The sequence below is a fragment of the Cebus imitator genome, unplaced genomic scaffold, assembly GCF_001604975.1.
Source record: "Cebus imitator isolate Cc_AM_T3 unplaced genomic scaffold, Cebus_imitator-1.0 Scaffold101, whole genome shotgun sequence".
NCBI lineage: Eukaryota > Metazoa > Chordata > Mammalia > Primates > Cebidae > Cebus > Cebus imitator.
In genome coordinates, this window is record NW_016107416.1 from 208,838 (window position 1) to 228,490 (window position 19,653).

Sequence of the window (19,653 nt, forward strand, 5' to 3'; positions counted from 1 at the left end):
CCTGGGAGGCAGAGGTTGCAGTGAGCAGAGATCATGCCACTACACTCCAGCCTGGGCAACAGAGCAAGACTGTCTCAAAAAAAAAAAAGGCCAGGTACGGTGGCTCACGCCTATAATCTCAGCACTATTTTGGGAGGAGGAGGTGGGCAGATCATGAGGTCAAGAAATCAAGACCATCCTAGCCAACATGGTGAAACCTCGTCTCTACTAAAAATACAAAAATTAGCTGGGCGTGGTGGCATGTGCCTGTAGACCCAGCTACTCAGGAGGCTGAGGCAGGAGAATCACTTGAACCTGGGAGATGGAGGTTGCAGTCAGCCAAGATCACACCACTGCACTCCGGCCCAGGCAACAAGACCGAGATTCCGTCTCAAAAAAAAAAAAATCTACTGGTGATCGGGGCATGGTGGTACATGCATGCAATCCCAGCTACTCAGGAGACTGAGGTGGGAGGATTGCTTGAGCCCAGGAGTTCAAGACCAGACTGGGCAACACGGCAAGACCCCATTTGAAAAAAAAAAAAAAAGTCCATTGGCATCAGCTTTCCTCACCAGAACTTTAGGATGTGTCTCTGATTCTTCTTCCAGTTTCCAAATCTCTTTCCCATCACAAGATTGAAGGGCCAAACTAGTTGCAGAGAGGGAAGTAGCTGGATGTGGAGATAGTTCACTGACTACTTTGATGTTCTTCTGCCAGTGATGATAATAAGCGGTAATTAAATGCCATAATCAAGAACTTCCTCAGTCACAACACAGCCTGTGAGCAGACCTCAAAAACATACCCCTCTCCGTTTCTCTGTAGGTATGAAATGTGACAAGAGCCAAACATCAGACCCTTCCCAAAGGCTCCAATATCTAGTCTGGGAACACCTGGGGCCAACACAGCAGGCTCAGCTGTGAAGACAGAACGCCTAAGAGGTACCAGAGAAGCAGATGGTAAATGGACCACCTCAAAAATCCAAAGTCTGTAAGAAAATTAAAGAATAAACTTGGCTGGATGTGGTGCCTCACACCTATAATCCCAGTACTTTGAGAGGCCGAGGCAGGAAAAATGCTTGAGCCCAGGAGTTCAAGACCAGCCTGAGCAATATGGCAAAACCCCATCTCTACTAAAAATACAAAAATTAGCCAGGTGTGATGGCACATGCCTGTAGTACTAGCTACTTAGGAGGCTGAGGCAGGAGGCCCACTTGTGCCCAGGAATTCAAAGCTATGATCATGCTACTGTACTCCAGCCTGGGTGACAGAGACCCCATCTCTATTTAAAAAAAAAAAAAAAAACCTCAACTCAACTCCAGCCTCTTTAGAGGAGTCCAGGTAGAAGTCATCTCTCTCACCTCCACCTTCATTCCATTTTTCCAACTCTCTTAACAGCATTAAACTTTGAGGCAGACAATTTGGAATAACTTCAGAAAGGGACAAACGTCTGCTCTGAAATATTAGGATTATCAATAAGCAAAGCAGAATGTCATGCTTAATAATACTTGTACTCACAAATATCTAACAGCTAAGGAGTTTATTAGGCCTGCTACACCTTTTTGGTTATATCCTGCAGGCAACAAGCTCATTGCTTAGAAACAGCTCACCTGTTGGAAAATTAAACTAGTAGGAACAAATTTATAGCTTTGACCCTCTGAAGGCCAAGTAGCTTAATTCTTTCCATGACTGCCCTTAGCTACACCAATCATTTCACAAAAGGCCCAAACAGGAGAGAACAGCAAGGGCACTAGCCCTAAGGAGTACCCACCCTTCAAAAACTCAGTCAGCTGCTCAACAGCAGGTCTCTTTCACTTTAGTGTCCCCAGCAGATTCCACAGAGCCAAGTAGGGCCTTGAGGAAATTAAGCTGAATGTTCTGCTAATAACTGCGAACTCACAGGGTCAGGGTGGAAGGGCAGCACAGTGAAATGGAAAGAACTTTGGCATCAGAGATGGGTTTAAATCCTGGCTACACCAAACTTTTTAACCTTGGCCAAATCATTTAACCTCACTGAATCTTCTTCATCTGTAAAATGGGGGTTAACAACTCTCTTACAGAGTTGACTGGATGAGATGATGTTCCTGCTTTTACTAGTTTGAGGCCCTGAAAAAACTTGTGGTGGCTGGGCAGGGTGGTTCACACCTGTAATCCCAGCACTTTGGGAGGCCGAGCTGGGTGGATCACCTGAAGTCAGGAGTTCAAGACCAGCCTGACCAACATGGTGAAACTCCATCTCTATTAAAGACACAAAAAAAATTGCTGGGCATCGTGGTGGGCACCTGTAATCCCAGCTACTTGGGAGGCCGAGACAGGAAAATTGCTTGAACCGGGAGGTGGAGGCTGCAGTGAGCCAAGATCATGCCATTGCACTCCAGCCTGGGCAACAAGAATGAAACTCCACCTCAAAAAAATAAAACAAAAAGCTTGTGGTAATAGCTGTTTCTTCTGGATAGAAAACAGGCCTTGATGACTATAGAACATCAAATAAGACCATGTATCTCAATGAGTTCAATATCACCCCAAAAGGGGTGAAAATAGATTTTTGGGGAAAAAAAAGTTAGATATTAAATGCTTTGTGACCAACCAAAGGGCCACAATACAAAAACAGATACACAGTACATCTGTGATATTAAAATTCCATTGGAGGTAGTCGGGCACAGTGGCTCAAGCCTGTAATCCCAGCACCTTGGGAGGTCAAGGCGGGCGGATCATGAGGCCAAGAGATGGAGACTATCCCAGCCAACGTGGTGAAACCCCATCTCTAGTAAAAATACAAAAATTAGCTGGGCGTGGTGGCATGTCCCAGTAGTCCCAGCTACTCAGGAGGCTGAGGCAGCAGAAACGCTTAAACCCAGAAGGTGGAGGTTGCAGTGAGCTGAGATCATGCCACTGCACATCAGCCTGGTGTCTGGCAACAGAGCAAGACTCTGTCTCAAAAAAAAAAAATTAGCCAGGTGTGGTCGTAGGCACCTGTAATCTCAGCTACTCAGGAGGCCGAGGCACAAGAATCACTTGAACCTGGGAGACAGGGACTGCAGTGAGCAGAGATCATGCAGAGATCACTACATTCCAGCCTGGACGACAGACTGAGACTGCCTCTTAAAAAAAAAATCCATTGGGGAATAGACAATTGGGGAAAAAAAGTCTCAAAATATGATAATTAACAAAAGGTTGAAAAATAATTAGATGACCCTAAAGGACTGAATCTTAGATGAACCCTAAGGACAGAGTGTTCATTAATTTGTATAATGGTCATAGGTAGGGTAACCAACCTGTCCTGGTTTGCCCTAGACTTTCTTGCTTTTGGCACTGAAAGTCCCACATATGGAAATCCCTCTGTCCTGGGCAAATTGGGATGGTGGTCCACCCTCCTCATGAGAGAGATCGATGAAGGCATTCCCATTTCACAAATGAGGTGACACCAAGAAACATAGTGGTTGTCATGGATTCACAGTACTTCAACAGCATTCCTGAGGCAAGACTGGCTCTTTCCATTTGTCTAGTCCTATGATCAGAACTCTCTATCCCTGACTTCCACTTTGGCAGGGAATGTTACTCATGCATGGACTATGCCACTTAACTCTCAATACCAAAGCCAAGGGGAGTAATAGGAGAATGAGGGCAGACACAACCAGCCAGCACAACCACACCCTTGTCTTATAGCTGGTGGAACCCCAAGTCTGGGCTGAACACAGTTCTGTTGCTACTGGATTCTGGGTAGAAATTTGCACAAGAAAGAATGCCCAGTATAAAACCCTCAGAAGTTAGGAAAATTCCATGAGGTTCTCCACATGTGTCTGAGCAGCCTGGATCTTTTACAAGGTTTTTGTCCCAAAGATAAACTTATCGCTTATGCTAGGAATCAGGGGTTGCCCAAAGCCTCACTCTGAATGGCAACAGGCTATTCTCCTACTCCCCTACTCAGCAGTGAAATCCTTGGTGAAAGTAAATGAAGAAAAGGGCAGGATATTCCCTCTTTAGACTACGTATAATTAAAATACAAGTCTCTCTGCTTAGAAGACTAACGTTTGCAGTTCAAGGCCAACTCAGAGAAGGATAAAATATTCATCCTCACTCAGAAAGAGAAAAGATTAGCTCCACAAGGATGGGTCTCCAAACTGACACCAAATCCAGGAGTTAGAGATGTCTGTGCTACAGAGCGTGATCCAAGCACCAGCTAGAGCCCTTGGAGAAAAATCCCTAGGAATAGCGACCAAGGGACTAGCATTGTAAGAACGTTCAGATTAGCGCTCCTGAAAAGAGGCTTTCTCCAAGGACTGGCAGACAGCCTCTGCAGCAGAGCTTCACTTAGGAAAGTACAGAAATGAAGGAAGAAAGACAAGGGGCAGTCTGACCAGATCAGAGTATGAATTCACACGCATGTGAAAAAGAAAATCCAACTATTTCGAAAAAGGTACAACTTCCTTTTAGAGACTGTCATGTTCTTTTGAATATTCTCATTAAGAGCTCATCTTCATTCTTTGAGGGTGAAAACATTTATTCCATTCCTATGTCCCAAGAGCTTTCATGTGTATACCTCATTTAACCACCCTTCAAAATAAGTATTATTCCCACTTTTATGTAGCGGTACACTGAACCTCAGAGGTGAAGTAATTTGTCCAAGGTTATGTGGCCAATAAGTGGTAGACTCAGAATTAAAACTTACATTCACCACCCTTCAAAAATCTGTTATTTCCACTTCAAAAGAACCGTTAACTCATCTGACGACAAGTCAGGTGACAAGGCTGCTTACCCATGCCATTCGGGGATAAATATATGCAGGCTGTATGCAGTGGCTCACACTTGTAATCTCAACATTTTAGGAAGCTAAGGCAGGAGAATCGCTTAAGGTCAGGAATTCAAAAACAGCCTGGGCAACACAGCCAGACCCTGTCTCTACAAAAATTAAAATTACAAAATTAGCTGGGCCAGGTGGTACACCCCTGTAGTCCCAGCTACTCAGGAGGCTTTGGTGAGAGTATTAAACCCAGGAGTTCATGGTTGTAGTGAGCTATGATTACGCCACTGCACTGCAGCCTGAGCAGAGTGAGACCTCATCTCAAAAATAAATAAATAAATTATACACACACACACACACACACACACACACACACATATATATATATATATATATATAGAGAGAGAGAGAGAGAGAGAGAGAGAGAGAGAGAATGGTTTAATAAGAAACTGATCTCTCACATGGTTCAAAAAGTTCTCTGAAAACAATTCCAGAAGCAGATTTTCAAAACTGCCTTGGACAACAGCCAAGTAACTTAGGGATGCCATACTCAACTCCTACCACCTACACCTGCACACACCACTCTAAAGGAGAACATTCATTGGTGGATTAAGTTCCCACATGCCTGTTATTTTAAAATCCATCTAGTTACCTTTCAGTTTCACTTAATTAGCCTTTTCTCCTGGCAATGAAATACACCAGGGCTCACAGGTGGCCTCAGTAGAGAAGTAATAGCTGGCCTTCAGAAAACAGGGAAGGGAAAGTGGGAATCAAAGTACTAGGCAACTTTTCATTCCTGGACTGCCACGTTCTTACTAACACTTCTATCACCTGTAAAATGGGAGCAGAAAGTCTCTTCTATTGCCAATTTCATCAAAACAGCACACGTAATCATGAGCAGATTAAATTCACTGAACAACTGAAAAAAAGGTGAAATAAATCTGGTGTGGCAACACCATCTTGAAAACCCAGGGGCCATGTTCTCAACTAAAACCATAGACCAAGTTCTAACCCATGTTGTACCAATTTCAATCCCAATATCGTTACACTCTGACTCCCATCAAAATCCTACCCATTTCCGAATCTGGCTATATTTTTATCAGAAAGAAAAAAACTTGGGTGGGGTGAGAGCTGAAAAGACACACACAACAAAATATCTTTCACAATATCAAAAAAAAAAAAAAAAAAAAAAAAAAAATAAAAAAAAAAAAAAAAAAAAAAAAAAAAAAAAAAAAGTTTATAGGCCACAGCAGTGGCTCACACCTGTAATCCCAGCACTTTGGGAGGCCGAGACGGGCAGATCACCTGAGGACAGGAGTTCAAGACCAGCCTAACACGGAGAAACCCCGTCTCTACTAAAAATACAAAAGTAGACGGGCATGGTGGTGCATGCCTGTAATCCCTGCTACTCAGTATGTGAAGGCAGAAGAATCGCTTGAACCTGGGAGGCGGAGGTTGCAGTGAGCAGAGATCACACCATTGCACTCCAGCCTAGGCAACAAGAGCGAAACTCCGTCTCAAAAAACAAAAAAATGTGTATAAGCACATCAGTTTCTTACCTTAGCAAATACAGAAGTTTCATTCCCCTCCTGTCTACTTAGTGTGGGTTGACTTAACCCCCTTCTCATCTCTCAGAGCAGTTTATGGTTTTATTTCGGTTTCTTGACGTGGGCTTTAATCGAAGCCATTTAAAAATATTAGAAAACTGACCTTACATGTATAGGTAGTCAAATATTTTTTAAAGACATCAAATGGCATTCTAATTCCTCCGGTGCAAAGAAAACCCCAGCCCTGGCCTCACAGGTGTTAGCATTTCCCGATTCCTGGCTTTCCCCACTCAGAACCCCATTCCAGGGATTCATATGTCAAGGCATTCTCTCCTGACTTCTGAAGCAAGGATTTTCAAAGCCAGGATTCTGGAACCACCTGAATGAGAACCACCTGGGGTAATAAGCACTGCAGCTGCCCACGCACCACCTTATCCAAAATCCCTGGGGATGGAGTCCAACGCTTAAGCACAAACCCTCTAAGCGATCTGAGATAACAACCAAAGTATGTAACATCTAAATGCTAATTTTCTATCTTCCAGGACAAAAGAAAACAAGCAACAGGACAGTGGCAATACTTCCACATGGCAGGAGACACACGGGTCTCGGAGATCAACACCCAAGCCACCCCTTCTTCGGACAGATATGGAAACCGAGGCCGGGAAAATGAAACAGGGAAGGACATTAAAAACATGCGGAGCCAAAGCCAATCTCGAATTTCCACGGCCTCATCTCCTGCCAATAAAGAGGTGAATGGAGACACTCTGAGTGCGAAAGGCAAGAAAGATGGGCCTTAGGCAGGGAGCCCCGGGCCCACATGGACGACCCGCTTTGGAAACACTAGTGAGGATGTGTGGGTCCCGAGAACACTGCTGCGAAGACGCCGAGGCCGCCGGCAGGAGGTGGCCCAGTTAGCGCCCTGAGCCCCCCGCCCAGCTCCAGGGCCGGGCGGCCCTCACCGCCCCTACCTTCGGCTTCCCGCAGCCGAGTGGCAGACACAACCCCCACAATTCCAGGCGGCCGCGGCGGCGACCAGCTCCCCCTGCGCAAACGCAGCGGCGACCGTCTCAGCCCGTGAGCTGGCGACTGTTACGCCGCTCGCGACCTCGCCCAATCGCCTGCCGCCAGAACAGCGCGCCGCGCCCCTCTCCGGCACCGAGTCAGGAGCCCCGCCCCTAGCACCGCCCTTCGCAGAGTCCTGCACGGACTGCCCCCGTGCCCCTCCTCCGGGAGAGAGAGGGCTAAAGAGATGCCTGCACACCTGCTTCTGCTTACAGGCTGGAGCTGCAAGTTTCCTCTCTGATTTTCCAACAACGTAATTTCTTTCTGGCGGAAGGACCTTCAGAAAGCAATCAGAGGGGTGCGGGTAAAAATAAATTAAATCAAGTTCCTATGATTCAGTTTGGGACAGAAGCCGAGAGTCTCAAGCAATAAAGTTTCTCGCAAATTCATGCAAAATAGGACACCTGTAAGTCACTCACTTTATATACTTGTGTATTGTGTAAATTTTTGACAAGGACCAATTATTTTAAAAATAGCATCAGGTGAGCGGTGGCCCACACCTGTAATCCCAGCACTTTCGGAGGCCGAGGTGAGTTCGAGACCAGCCTGGCCAACATGGTGAAACTCCGTCTCTACTAAATATACAAAAATTAATTGGGCGTCATAGCGAGCGCCTGTAATCCCAGCTACTTGAGAGGCTGAGGCAGGACAGTCGCTTGAACCCACGAGGCAGTGGTGGCAGTGAGCCAAAATTGTTCCACTGCACTCCAGCCTGGGCGACAAAGTGAGACTCTGTCTCAAATGTAATAAAATAAAGGTCACTTGCAGTTCTGATTCTTTTTTTAAGACAGGGTCTTGACGTCCCAGGCCCAAGGGATCTTCCCCCTCAGCCTCCAGTAGCTGGGACCACAGGCGCGTGGTCCCGCTATTTTTTTTTTTTTTTTTTTTTTTAGCGGACAGGGTGTCGCTATGTTGCCCAGGCTGGTGTCAATGCAGTTCTAATTCTGCTTTACCATTGAATATCATATTTTATGCGTCAGGTGCTGCATATACATTATATTTACTTAGAACGTCCTCTGAGCAGAATGGTCATCCCCTTTTTATAAATGGGGAAGCTGACACTCAAAGAGGCTAAAGGAGTTATACAAAGTCATACGATCAGGAAGTGGTAGAACTAGGAGTTCAAGCTTTCAGGTGCCTCCAAGGTCCTGTTCTCTTTACACTGTTCACCTTTAGACCTTCGTCTTGCCCAGACATGCTTAACCTAATGAGTAAAATGGCTGCCCCCTGCCGGGCTTGGTGGCTCATGCCTGTAATCCCAGCACTTTGGGAGGCTGAGGCGGGTGGATCACAAGATCAGGAGTTTGAGACCAGCCTGGCCAACATGGTGAAACCCCATCTCTATTAAAAATACAAAAATTAGCTGGGCATGGTGGCAGGCGCCTATAGTCCCATCTACTCAGGAGGTTCAGACAAGAGAACTGCTTGAACCTGGGAGGTGGAGGTTGCAGTGAGCTGAGATCACACCACTGCACTCCAGCTTGGACTACCGAATAAGACTCTATCTCAAAAAAAAAAAAAAGCCTCCCCACTCCTACCCTCAGAGCCCCCACACAGTGATTCCTGGTCATTCATGAGTGGAGGAAAGGATAATCCAGACAAGCAGTGACCTCCCCAGGTGGCAATATTCCCCAATAGCAAACAACCTATCTATGTAGTTCTTTGCCTTTTCCATGTACTATATGAGTTTCTAGTAGTCAATTTACCTTCTTGATTATGTTTACTTCAAGCATATGGGAAACTGACTTCATAGCCACTGAGCAAACCTTGGTTAGTAGTCTGGGAAGGGAGAACAAGCCCCTGGGCAGTAGTTCAGTGAATAGTACCAGTTTATGAGAAGGGTCTAGATAAAACATCTGGGGCCTGAGTTGGAAAGAGAGTAGCTCACTTTTCTCCTGGAACACACTGGAGACCAGTGAGAAGAAGTGGGCCTAAGAATAATTCTAGCTTATGTCACTCCCTAGTACCATGAGGACAAATAATAAATGTTCAACAAATACCTATCTCATGAGTGATAAATTACAGAATGAACATATAAATTATAATTGAGACTGGCATAAGTTATAAAAAAGATATTAATAAAGTGCTACAAGAGTAAGAGCCTTAAAAATAGAATAAGCTCAAATCTTATAATAGCATGAATAAATGAATGCTTGGGCCAAGAGAAGAGTCCAGCTGAACACAGCTGCCAGCGCTCAAAGCAAGGCCTGTCTTTCTCCTTGGGACAGATCAAACCAGCTCAAGTCTGTGGTAGGAAAGGGATAGTCTGCCTCCCACTCCCACCCCAGCCCCAGTCTCCAAACCTTGAAAAACCCTGCCATGGTCTGAATGTTGGTGTTTCTCCTAAATTCGTAAGGTGGAACCTCATATCCAATGTGATAGTATTAAAAGGTGGTCAGGTTGAAGGGAGCTGCCTTGCATCTTCTGCGATGGATCTCCACTTCCACCATGTGAAACTAAGGCCGCAAGGCACCATCTTTGAAACAGAAAGCAAGCTCTTACCAGCCCCTAAATCTGTTGGCAGTTTGATCTTGGATTTCCCGGTCTCTAGAACAGTAAGCAGTACATTTCTATTTATAGATTCCACAGCCTAAGGTTTTTGTTATAGTAGTTCCAACAGACTAAGACATACCCTGACACAACTACCTTCTCAGAGGAACTTGCTCTGAAATCAAGCCTGTGGAGCTGCTGAAGCCAGTGTGCAGGGTTGAACCTAAGCAGACAGCCTCTACTTACACGGTCCCCAAGCAAGGAGGCCCACTGTATAGGTGAGAAGTTTGAAGTCCAGGGATCACAGTGGGTGCTGGGATTGTGGTAGTCTCCTCTCTTTGTTTCCTTGTATAAGTCTTGGAACTGGGCAAAAGTAAGTTTAAAATTTTCTTTTGGGCCAGGCGTGATGAGCCGTGCCTATAATCCCGGCACTTTGGGACGCCGAGGCAGGTGGAATATCTGCGGTCAGGAGTTCAAGACCAGCCTGGTCAACATGGCAAAACCCCATTTCTACTAAAAAATATAAAAATTAAGGCCAGGCACAGTGGCTCACACCTGTAATCTCAGCACTTTGGCAGGCTGAGGTGGGCAGATCATGAATGAGGTCAGGAGATCGAGACCATCCTGGCCAACATGGTGAAACCCCGTCTCTGCTAAAAATACAAAAATTAGCTGGGGCTGGTGGTGCGTGACTGTAATCCCAGCTACTCAGGAGGCTGAGGCAGGAGAATCGCTTGAACTGGGGAGTCAGAGGTCACAGTGAGCCGAGATCACACCACTGCACTCCAGCCTGGTGATAGAGCAAGACTGCGTCTCAAAAATAAATAAATAAATAATTCAAAAATTAGCGAGCCATAGTGGCGGGCACCTGTAAGTCCAGCTACTTGGGAGGCTGAGACAGGGAGAACTGCTTGAACCTGGGAGGCAGAGCTTGCAGTGAGCCAAGATCATGCCACTGCACTCCAACCTGGGCGACAGAGTGAGGCTCTGTCTCGAAAAAAAAAAAAAAAAAAAAAGGTCGGGCGCGGTGGCTCAAGCCTGTAATCCCAGCACTTTGGGAGGCCGAGGCGGGTGGATCACGAGGTCAAGAGATCGAGACCATCCTGGTCAACATGGTGAAACCCCGTCTCTACTAAAACTACAAAAAAATTAGCTGGGCATGGTGGCGCATGCCTGTAGTCCCAGCTACTCAGGAGGCTGAGGCAGGAGAATTGCCTGAACCCAGGAGGCAGAGGTTGTGGTGAGCCGAGATCGCACCATTGCACTCCAGCCTGGGTAACAAGAGTGAAACTCTGTCTCAAAAAAAAAAAAAAAAAAATTCCAGATTCTCCCCAGACACCGAGGATGGGATCATGGAGCCCCGAACCCTCCTCCTGCTGCTCTTGGGGGCCCTGGCTCTGGCCCTGACCGAGACCTGTGCTGCAATGCCCCGAGTGGGAGAGGGGAGCTGCAGGTGCCGTGGATGGAGCAGGAGGGCCCGGAGTATTGGGACCGGGAAACACTGACCCTCAAGGCCAGGGCACAGACTCACCGAGGGAACCTGGGGACCCTGCTCCGCTACCACAACCAGAGCGATGCCGGGTCTCACACCCTCCAGACGACCTATGGCTGCGACCTGGGGCCTGATGGGTGCCTCCTCCACGGGTATTACCAACATGCCTTTGATGGCAAGGATTACATTGCCCTGAATGAGGACCTGCGCTCTTGGACAGAGACTGACATGACTGCGCAAATCACCCAGCGCAAGTTGGAGGCCGCCCATGAGGCGGAGGGGCTCAGGGCCTACCTGGAGGGCACATACCTGAAATGGCTCCGCAGATACCTGGCCAAGGGGAAGGAGACATTGTAGCATGCGGATCTCCCAAAGATCCGCATGTCACCCATCATCCTGTCTCTGACCATGAGGCCACCCTGAGATGCTGGGCCCTGGGCTTCTACCCTGCGGAGATCACACTGACCTGGCAGCGGGATGGGGAGGACCAAACTCAGGACACCAAGCTTGTGGAGACCAGGCCAGCAGGGGATGGAAACTTCCAGAAGTGGGCAGCTGTGGTGGTGCCTTCTGGAGAAGAGCAGAGAGGCACGTGCCATGTGCAGCACAAGGGATGGGAGATGGTAGCCCCTCACCCTGAGATGGGAGCCATCTTCCCAGCCCACCATCCCCATCATGGGCATCATTGCTGACCTGGTTGTCCTTGGAGCTGTGGTCATTGGAGCTGTGGTCACTGCTGTGATCTGGAAGAGGAAGAGCTCAGGTGGAAAAGGAGGGAGCTACTCTCAGGCTGCATGCAGGGACAGTGCGCAGGGCTGTGATGTATCTCTCACGGCTTGTAAAGCCTGAGACAGCTGCCTTGTGTGGGACTGAGATGGGAGATTTCTTCACGCCTCCCCTTTCTGACTTCAAGAGCCTCTGGCATCTCTTTCTGCCAAGGCATCTGAATGTGTCTGCGTCCCTGTTAGCATAATGTGAGGAGGTGGAGAGAAAACCCACCCCATGTCCACTGTGACCCCTGTCCCCACACTGACCTGTATTCCCTCCCTAGTCATCTTTCCTATTCCAGAGAGGTGGGGCTGAGCATCTCCATCTCTGTCTCAACTTCATGGTACACTGAGCTGCAACCACTTACTTTCTTACTGAAAATTAGAATTTGAATGTAAATTTGTTTTCTCAAATATTTGCCATGAGAGGTTGATGGGTTAATTAAATAAGTCAATTCCTAAAATCTGAGAGAGAAAATGAAGACCTGAGAACCTTCCAAAAAAAAATTCCTTTTAAATAACTAAACACCAGGCTAAAAACCATCTCCCTCTTGCAGTTCTGTTGGAGAGTTTCTAGATTCCCTCTTCCACTCCCCAGAAGAGCAAAGGAAGGCTTGGAAGGGTAGAGAGCCTGAAGAATCACCTTCAACTCAGCCATCATCAATCAAATCAAAGGAAACCACAGCACCCACCCCCAGAGCCCTGGCTAGGCAGAGATTTATAAGATCAATTTGGCCTTCCTCAACAAGCAGAACGTGTTGAGTAGATCATTTCTCCTCTGATCAGCCTTTCAAAATTAATCTCCCGCAAGCCTCATACCCTGTTGGGTGAAAGCATTCCTGGCATCAGGAATTGGCTCCGTGCTCTCTCTGAATGGGCCTGGAATGTTGAGTGGGGAGCAGGAGCCCTCACTCTGTCTCAGGACTGTATTGACCTGCTTCCTCCCCTCCGCCCCTCCCTCTTTGCCCATCCAGCTTTCAGAACACACCTCAGATCCTACTGCCAGGAGTCCCTTCTGGACTGCAGACATTTTATTCACTTGAACATGAACACCAAGCTACATGCCAGCCATTGGCTGTGGGGATACAACTGTGAAACAGTCCTACTGGTTCTTACCCTTGAAGAGCTCAGGGTCAAATGAGAGACACATTTCTGTTTACAGAAATGTAAACAGAGCAAAACAGCCTGGCAAGCACCATTTAACAGAAATATTAAAGGGCTAGGTGCAGTATCTCATGCCTATAATCCCAGCACTTTGGGAGGCTGAGGTGGGCAGATCACCTGAGGTCAGGAGTTCGAGACCAGCCCCTGACCAACGTGGAGAAACCCTGTCTCTACTAAAAATACAAGAATTAGCTAGGCATGGTGGCACACGCCTGTAATCCCAGCCACTCAGGAGGCTAAGGCAGGTGGATCTCTTGAACCCAGGAGGCAGAGGTTGCAGTGGGCCGAGATCATGCCATTGCACTCCAACCTGGGCAACAAGCGTGAAACTCGGTCTCAAAAAAAAAAAAAAAAAAAGCTCCATTGTACAACAGTGCTTTCGAGGTCCTGAGAGGCAGTACAAGGGCAGGGGTGTGAAGCCAGAGCACTCAGCATTCCCAGAAAAGCTAAGTCAAGCAGCCAACATAGAAGAAGCAGGAAGCTAAGGGGCATTCCAGGGGAAATCAAGAGGAGCTGCTCCCAAACCAGATTTCTCCACTGCCTGGGCTGCACTCAGATGGAGTGGGTTGCCACGGCCAGGGCAGGGCAGAGACCAGATGTTTTCTACTGTAGGACCCACACAGCACCTGAGCAGCTTCTTCACGACAGTCAAGAATTCTAGATCTCTCCACCTCAAGGGTCTTCAAGGACTATAGTAACTATGCTTTTCTCGTCTCTGGCTTATTTCTGAAAACCTCAGAAGCAAAAAAGTGCCGGGGGCGGGGGGGAGGTGGGCAGGAAGGAAGCATTTCCAGCCCCTGTCAAAGGGATGTGAGGGTTCTGGATGGCAGCCTCCCACCTGCTGGAAGGCTTTGGCAGCTCTGAGGGGCTTGGACCAGAAGAAGGTCAGTAAATTTAAGCTGTATTTGCTCTCAGCTAAACAAGCCTTTTCTGGTTCAAAGGAAAAATACTCAAAAGAAGAGACCCAGAAGACAGACAAGATTTCAAAGTGTTCTCACCAAACAGCTTCCCACTGAGGCCAAAGCGAAGCCCCAAGAACCATGACTCTGTCTCCAGAAGCACCTTCAACCACTCACCTATTAATGTACACAGACACCTGACACCAATGCACTACCTGCAGACTCCCACAAAAGCACAGAATCACAGGAATCCATACACAGGAAAGACACAGCCACAGCCCTGTCCCAGTTATCTACTGCTGCATAACAAAGCATCCCTAACTTAGTAGCTTAAAACAACAATAATTTATTTAGCAGTTTGGACAAACCTTAGCAGGGAAGAGTTGACTCTGTTCCATACACTGTCAGCTAGGGTGGCCCAACAACAGCAAGATGTTCGCCCTCATGGCTGCCGGTTGGAACCTCAGCTGGTGCTGTCAGCTAGGACACTGACAAGTGGCCTCTCCAAATAGCTGCTTGGCCCCTCACAGCTTGGTGGCTGGTTTCCAAGAATGAGCATCCCAAGAGAACATGGCATAAAAGTATGTGGTATTTTTATGATCTAGCCTCAGAAGTCCCATAGCATCACTTCTGCTGTACTCTATTGGTTGAGTGAGTCACAAAGGTCAGTCTACATTCAAGGAGAAAGAGAACCCACCTCTCATTGAGAGGAGTATTAATATCCTGTTGTAAAGAGAACATGTGGAATGGGCTGTATCCTGGCAGACACTTCTGGAAAATACAGTTTGCCACAACCCTGGCATACACACTTACACGCATGAGCACAGCTTACATATTCAGACTCATACAACACACAGACATGTTTATACATATAAATTAAAACATTCTGCATTCACTTACATGAACATTCTCACACAAAGATATGCACATTGCTACAGATATATCATTTACATAATTATACAACTAGATATGTATAATCAGACGTGCCAACATACACATATAGGGTAGCCTTGAAAACTCTAAGAGACCCTAAAGAAATCAGACTGGGCTGGGCACAGTGGCTGACACTTGTAATCTCAGCACTTTGGAGGCCAAAGCGAGTGGATCACAAAATCAGGAATTCGAGACCAGCCTGGCCAACATGGTGAAACCCTGTTTCTACTAAAAATATAAAAATTAGCCAGGTGTGGTGGCATATGCCTGTAGTCACAGCTACTTGGGAGGCTGAGGCAGGAGAATCGCTTGAACCTGGGAGGCAGAGGTTGCAGTGAGCCGAGATCATGCCATTGCACTCCAGCCTGAGCGACAAAGTAAGGCTCTGTCTCAAAAATAAAGAAAGAAATCAGGCTGGAAGGCTGGGCACAGTGACTCATGCCTGTAATCCTAGCACTTTGGGAGGCCAAGGTGGGTGGATCACTTGAGGTTGGGAGTTCAAGACCAGCCCGACCAACATGGAGAAACCCTGTCTCTACTAAAAATACAAAATTACCTGGGTGTCGTGAGGCATGCCTGTAATCCTAGCTACTCAGGAGGCTGAGGCAGGAAAATTGCTTGAGCCCGGGAGGCAGAGGTTGCAGTGAGCTGAGATCTCGCCATGGCACTCCAGCCTGGGCAACAAGAGCGAAACTCCATCTCAAAAAAAACAAAAAAGAAATCAGGCTAGAGAAGATTAAGTATGTATCAGCTGTCCCCTGCCCCTCCTCCCATTTTTCTACCAAGAATTCATACCTACAAAAGTATGAGTGTGAAATGCAGAATTTACCAAAGGTATCATAGGGATGATGGAGGAGGGTAATACCATACTCCCCAAGCAAACAACTTGAAAGCCCATAAGAGCAGTCCTCTCCCCTTAAGTCCCTCTCCCGCCCCATATTGCCTCCATGGATCACTTTTTTACCTCCTCTTTCCCTTGCAGTGCACCCATTCAGCCAGTTTACATTTCCCTCTTCTGAATTCTCCCTCAAGCTTCCAAATTCCTTACCCCTTTATTATATAGAGCAGTTCAGATTTGCTTAGACCCATGATAAAGGGTTAATGTAAAGACAGACATCAGATGTAAAGGAGGCGACTCTCCCTCTCATGGGCCACTTGTTCTCTTACTGTTGTCATCTGCATCACACCAAGATGTCTGACTGGCCAAGAGGAATTCACTCTATATTCCAAATTTGGGCTGAGCCAGGTTGTCTGGTGACATAGTTTGGATATTTGTCCCCACCTAAATCTCATGTTGCAATGTAATCCCCTGTGTTGGAGGTGGGGCCTGGTGTCAGTGTTTGGGTCACGGGGGCAGATCTCCCATGGCTTGGTGCTGTCCTCACCATAGTGAGTGAATTCTCACGAGATCTGAGTGTTTAAGAGTGTAGCACCTCCCCCCACCTTGCTCTTGCTTTTGCCATGTGGCGTGCCTGTTCCTGCCTCACCTTCCTCCATGAGGAAAAGCTGCCTGAGGTCTCCCCGGAAGCTGAGCAGATGCCAGTGCCATGCTTGTACAGCCTGCAGAACAGTGAGCCAATTAAATCCCTTTCCTTTAAAGTTACCCAATCTCAGGTATTTCTTTATAGCAATGCAAGAAGGCCTTAATACAACTAGAATTGTTCATCGAAGTCTTCACCACCACCCCCCTCACCCCTGCCCAACCTGGAAGAGTCCTATAAACCAAGCCATTGCAGGGCTGTTGTAGGACAGCCTATGTGGACCGCCATTCCTGGTCCAGTCTACACCTACCCCAACACAAGAGCCAGTGCTGTTTCCTCAGCCAGGGAGCTGCAGAAGGGATGGATGGTATCTGCTGTAAGAAAATCCTGAGCATGGTGAGTGCAGTAACTGACCACAGCAGCACAGTCCTTGGTGAGCAAGCCAGTGATGGGAGAACCCTTCTCTCTGCTGACACTGTCTCTAGCAAAGGTTCCCCCACGCCAGAGCTCTGGGACACGTGGAGAATAAAGATTGCTGTGCAGCCTGTCTCAGAACATTAGAAAAGTGAAGCCAATATAATTGTCCGCAGAGAACCTGAATTTGGAATTCTGTAGCAGTTAAGACAACTTTGAAATCAGACAGGGCCAGGTCCTTACTGCCTCTCACTACCTAAGCAAGTCACTCAACTCTAACCAGCCTTAGAGACTAGCTTTCTCATCTTTAAAATGGAGATGATACTAGTACTTACCTCAACCATTGTTGTGATAATATGAGATAATAACAAGTAAAGCATTCAGCCTAGTGCCTGGCACACAGGAAGTTCTGAATATATCTTAGCTATTTTTTTATTTCTTATTTTTTGAGACAGAATTTCGCTCTTGCAGCCCAGGCTGGAGTGCAATGGTGCAATCTCGGCTCACTGCAACCTCTGCCTCCCAGGTTCAAGTGATTCTCCTGCTCAGCCTCCCAAATAGCTGGTATTACAGGCATGCGCCACCACGCCTGGCTAATTTTTGGTATTTAGTAGAGACAAGGTTTCACCATGTTGGTCAGGCTGGTCTCAAACTCCTGACCTCAGGCGATCCACCTGCCTTGGCCTCCCAGAGTGCTGGAGTTACTGGCGGGAGTCACCGCGCCCAGACTATCTTAGCTATTATTAGTACTACTCTTTTCTATGCCCATTGGCTACACAGACATTGTGCTAGAAGCTGGGCAAAGTTAAATCACACACGTATGGGTACTTACAAACTCACACAGGGGATTCTACTTAATTCCCTACTTAACATTCCAAACAATTACCTCACTCTCAGACCTACACACACATTATACATCATGCCCAGTTTATATGGATGCTTTCATGAAAAGGCTGAAAGAAGAGGTATTATTCAGGTAGACAAACTCTCCCTCCAGTTAAAAATGAGACACATCGGAAATGAGACACACCAGTATGGGAATGTTGCTGGACCAGAGAATTTTGGGGACTTTTCTGGGGAAAGGATTACTGCATCCCCTGAGCTGGAGGAGGATGACAAGTTGAATGTGGTTTCTCTCAGAAGCATCTTTATTACTCCACATACTGGTGCACACAACAGGCTGACTCAGGCAACAAGAGGTTGGCCACATGCAACTACTAATCATTCTTATTTGTTTAGCTATTGCGGCTTCCCATTTCCCCGTGGCCTCTGCAGAGATGCCCAGGGTGAGAGGCATTAGCTCCAAGATCATTATGGAATTATGAGACCCATCGAACTATCATTAGAGCCACTGTTGGGAAGTAAATATTCCTCAGCTAGGACTGGGTTGCATAGCCATAGGAATCCAGCTTCATTCTCCTAACACCTGCTCCTCAGGAACTGGTAGGGGTAAGAGCTGGGGACTGGAGCGAGGTTGAGGGGCCCTTCTCCAGAGCAGGGGATCTAAGGACCATGGCGTTGTCCACACCTCACCCTGGGCTACAAGGCCAATAATAACCTAATGTTAAACAGAACAGGCCGGGCGCGGTGGCTCAAGCCTGTAATCCCAGCACTTTGGGAGGCCGAGGCAGGTGGCTCACGAGGTCAAGAGATCGAGACCATCCTGGTCAACATGGTGAAACCCTGTCTCTACTAAAAATACAAAAAATTAGCTGGGCATGGTGGCACGTGCCTGTAATCCCAGCTACTCAGGAGGCTGAGGCAGGAGAATTGCCTGAACCCAGGAGACGGAGGTTGCGGTGAGCCGAGATCGCGCCATTGCACTCCAGCCTGGGTAACAAGAGTGAGACTCTGTCTCAAAAAAAAAAAAAAAAAACAGAACATTACAGTTCATAAAGTTTGCTCATATTCCTTATGCTATTTAATTCTCACAGGAATCCCGTGAGATTTTATTGCCCCTCATTAACCAAAAAGGAAACTGAAGTTCAAATGCGCTGAGAGATGCAGCATACCCCTGGGCCCTTGACAGCCCCAAATTGGAATGTGTGGACCGAAGTGCTCCCTAAGGGTCCAGGAAGCCCTCAGCCTTGATTTAGCTCCAAATCTAATACCTTCATATTACAAGTAGGTCAGATTCCACCTGCCAGAGTGTGTCCATTAGTTAACAGATTTATTGAGTTCATGTGCTGCGTGCTACGTACTGGGAATATAATCGTGAGTGAAGAGACTGTTAAAGATGGCCTCCAATTCTTTGCCACTCCCGTCCTCAGGAGGCGAGGCATCTTTTGTCACCCTTTGAATCTAGGCTGGCCTGTGACTGCTTTAACCAATAGAGTACAGAAGAGGTGATGCTATCCAGTCATGAGCCTAGTCTTTTCTTTTTTTAGACGGGGAGTCTTGCTGTGTCACCCAGGCTGGAGTAAAATGGAGTGATCTCGGCTCACTGCAACCACCACTTCCCAGGTTCAAGCAATTCTTCTGCCTCAACCTCCTGAGTAGCTGGGATTACAGGTGTGCACCACCGTGCCCAGCTAATTTTTGTATTTTTATTAGAGACGGATTTTCACTATGTTGGCCAGGCTGGTTTCAAACTCCTGACCTCAAGTGATCTGCCCACCTTGGCCTCCCAAAATGCTAGAATTACAGGTATAAGCCACCGCACCTGGCAATCAGCCTAGTCTTTAAGAG

The 19,653-nt window shown here is 47.2% G+C and overlaps 1 protein-coding gene and 1 pseudogene across 2 annotated transcripts in view; one reads left to right on the forward strand and one right to left on the reverse strand.

Annotated features, from left to right (window-relative positions):
- LOC108310057 (nucleotide exchange factor SIL1) overlaps positions 1-7,417 on the reverse strand; it is a 162,917-nt gene extending 155,500 nt beyond the window's left edge. Inside the window, exon 1 of the mRNA XM_017536705.2 lies at positions 7,232-7,417. The gene's annotated coding sequence lies outside the window, so the exon portion shown is untranslated. The remainder of the gene's footprint in view (positions 1-7,231) is intronic.
- Positions 7,418-11,167: 3,750 nt separating this feature from the next.
- On the forward strand, positions 11,168-12,576 carry LOC108310058 (annotated as a pseudogene). The gene has a single exon (XR_001827602.2). The product of XR_001827602.2 is annotated as a class I histocompatibility antigen, Gogo-B*0103 alpha chain-like (transcript).
- The last annotated feature ends 7,077 nt before the right edge of the window (positions 12,577-19,653 follow it).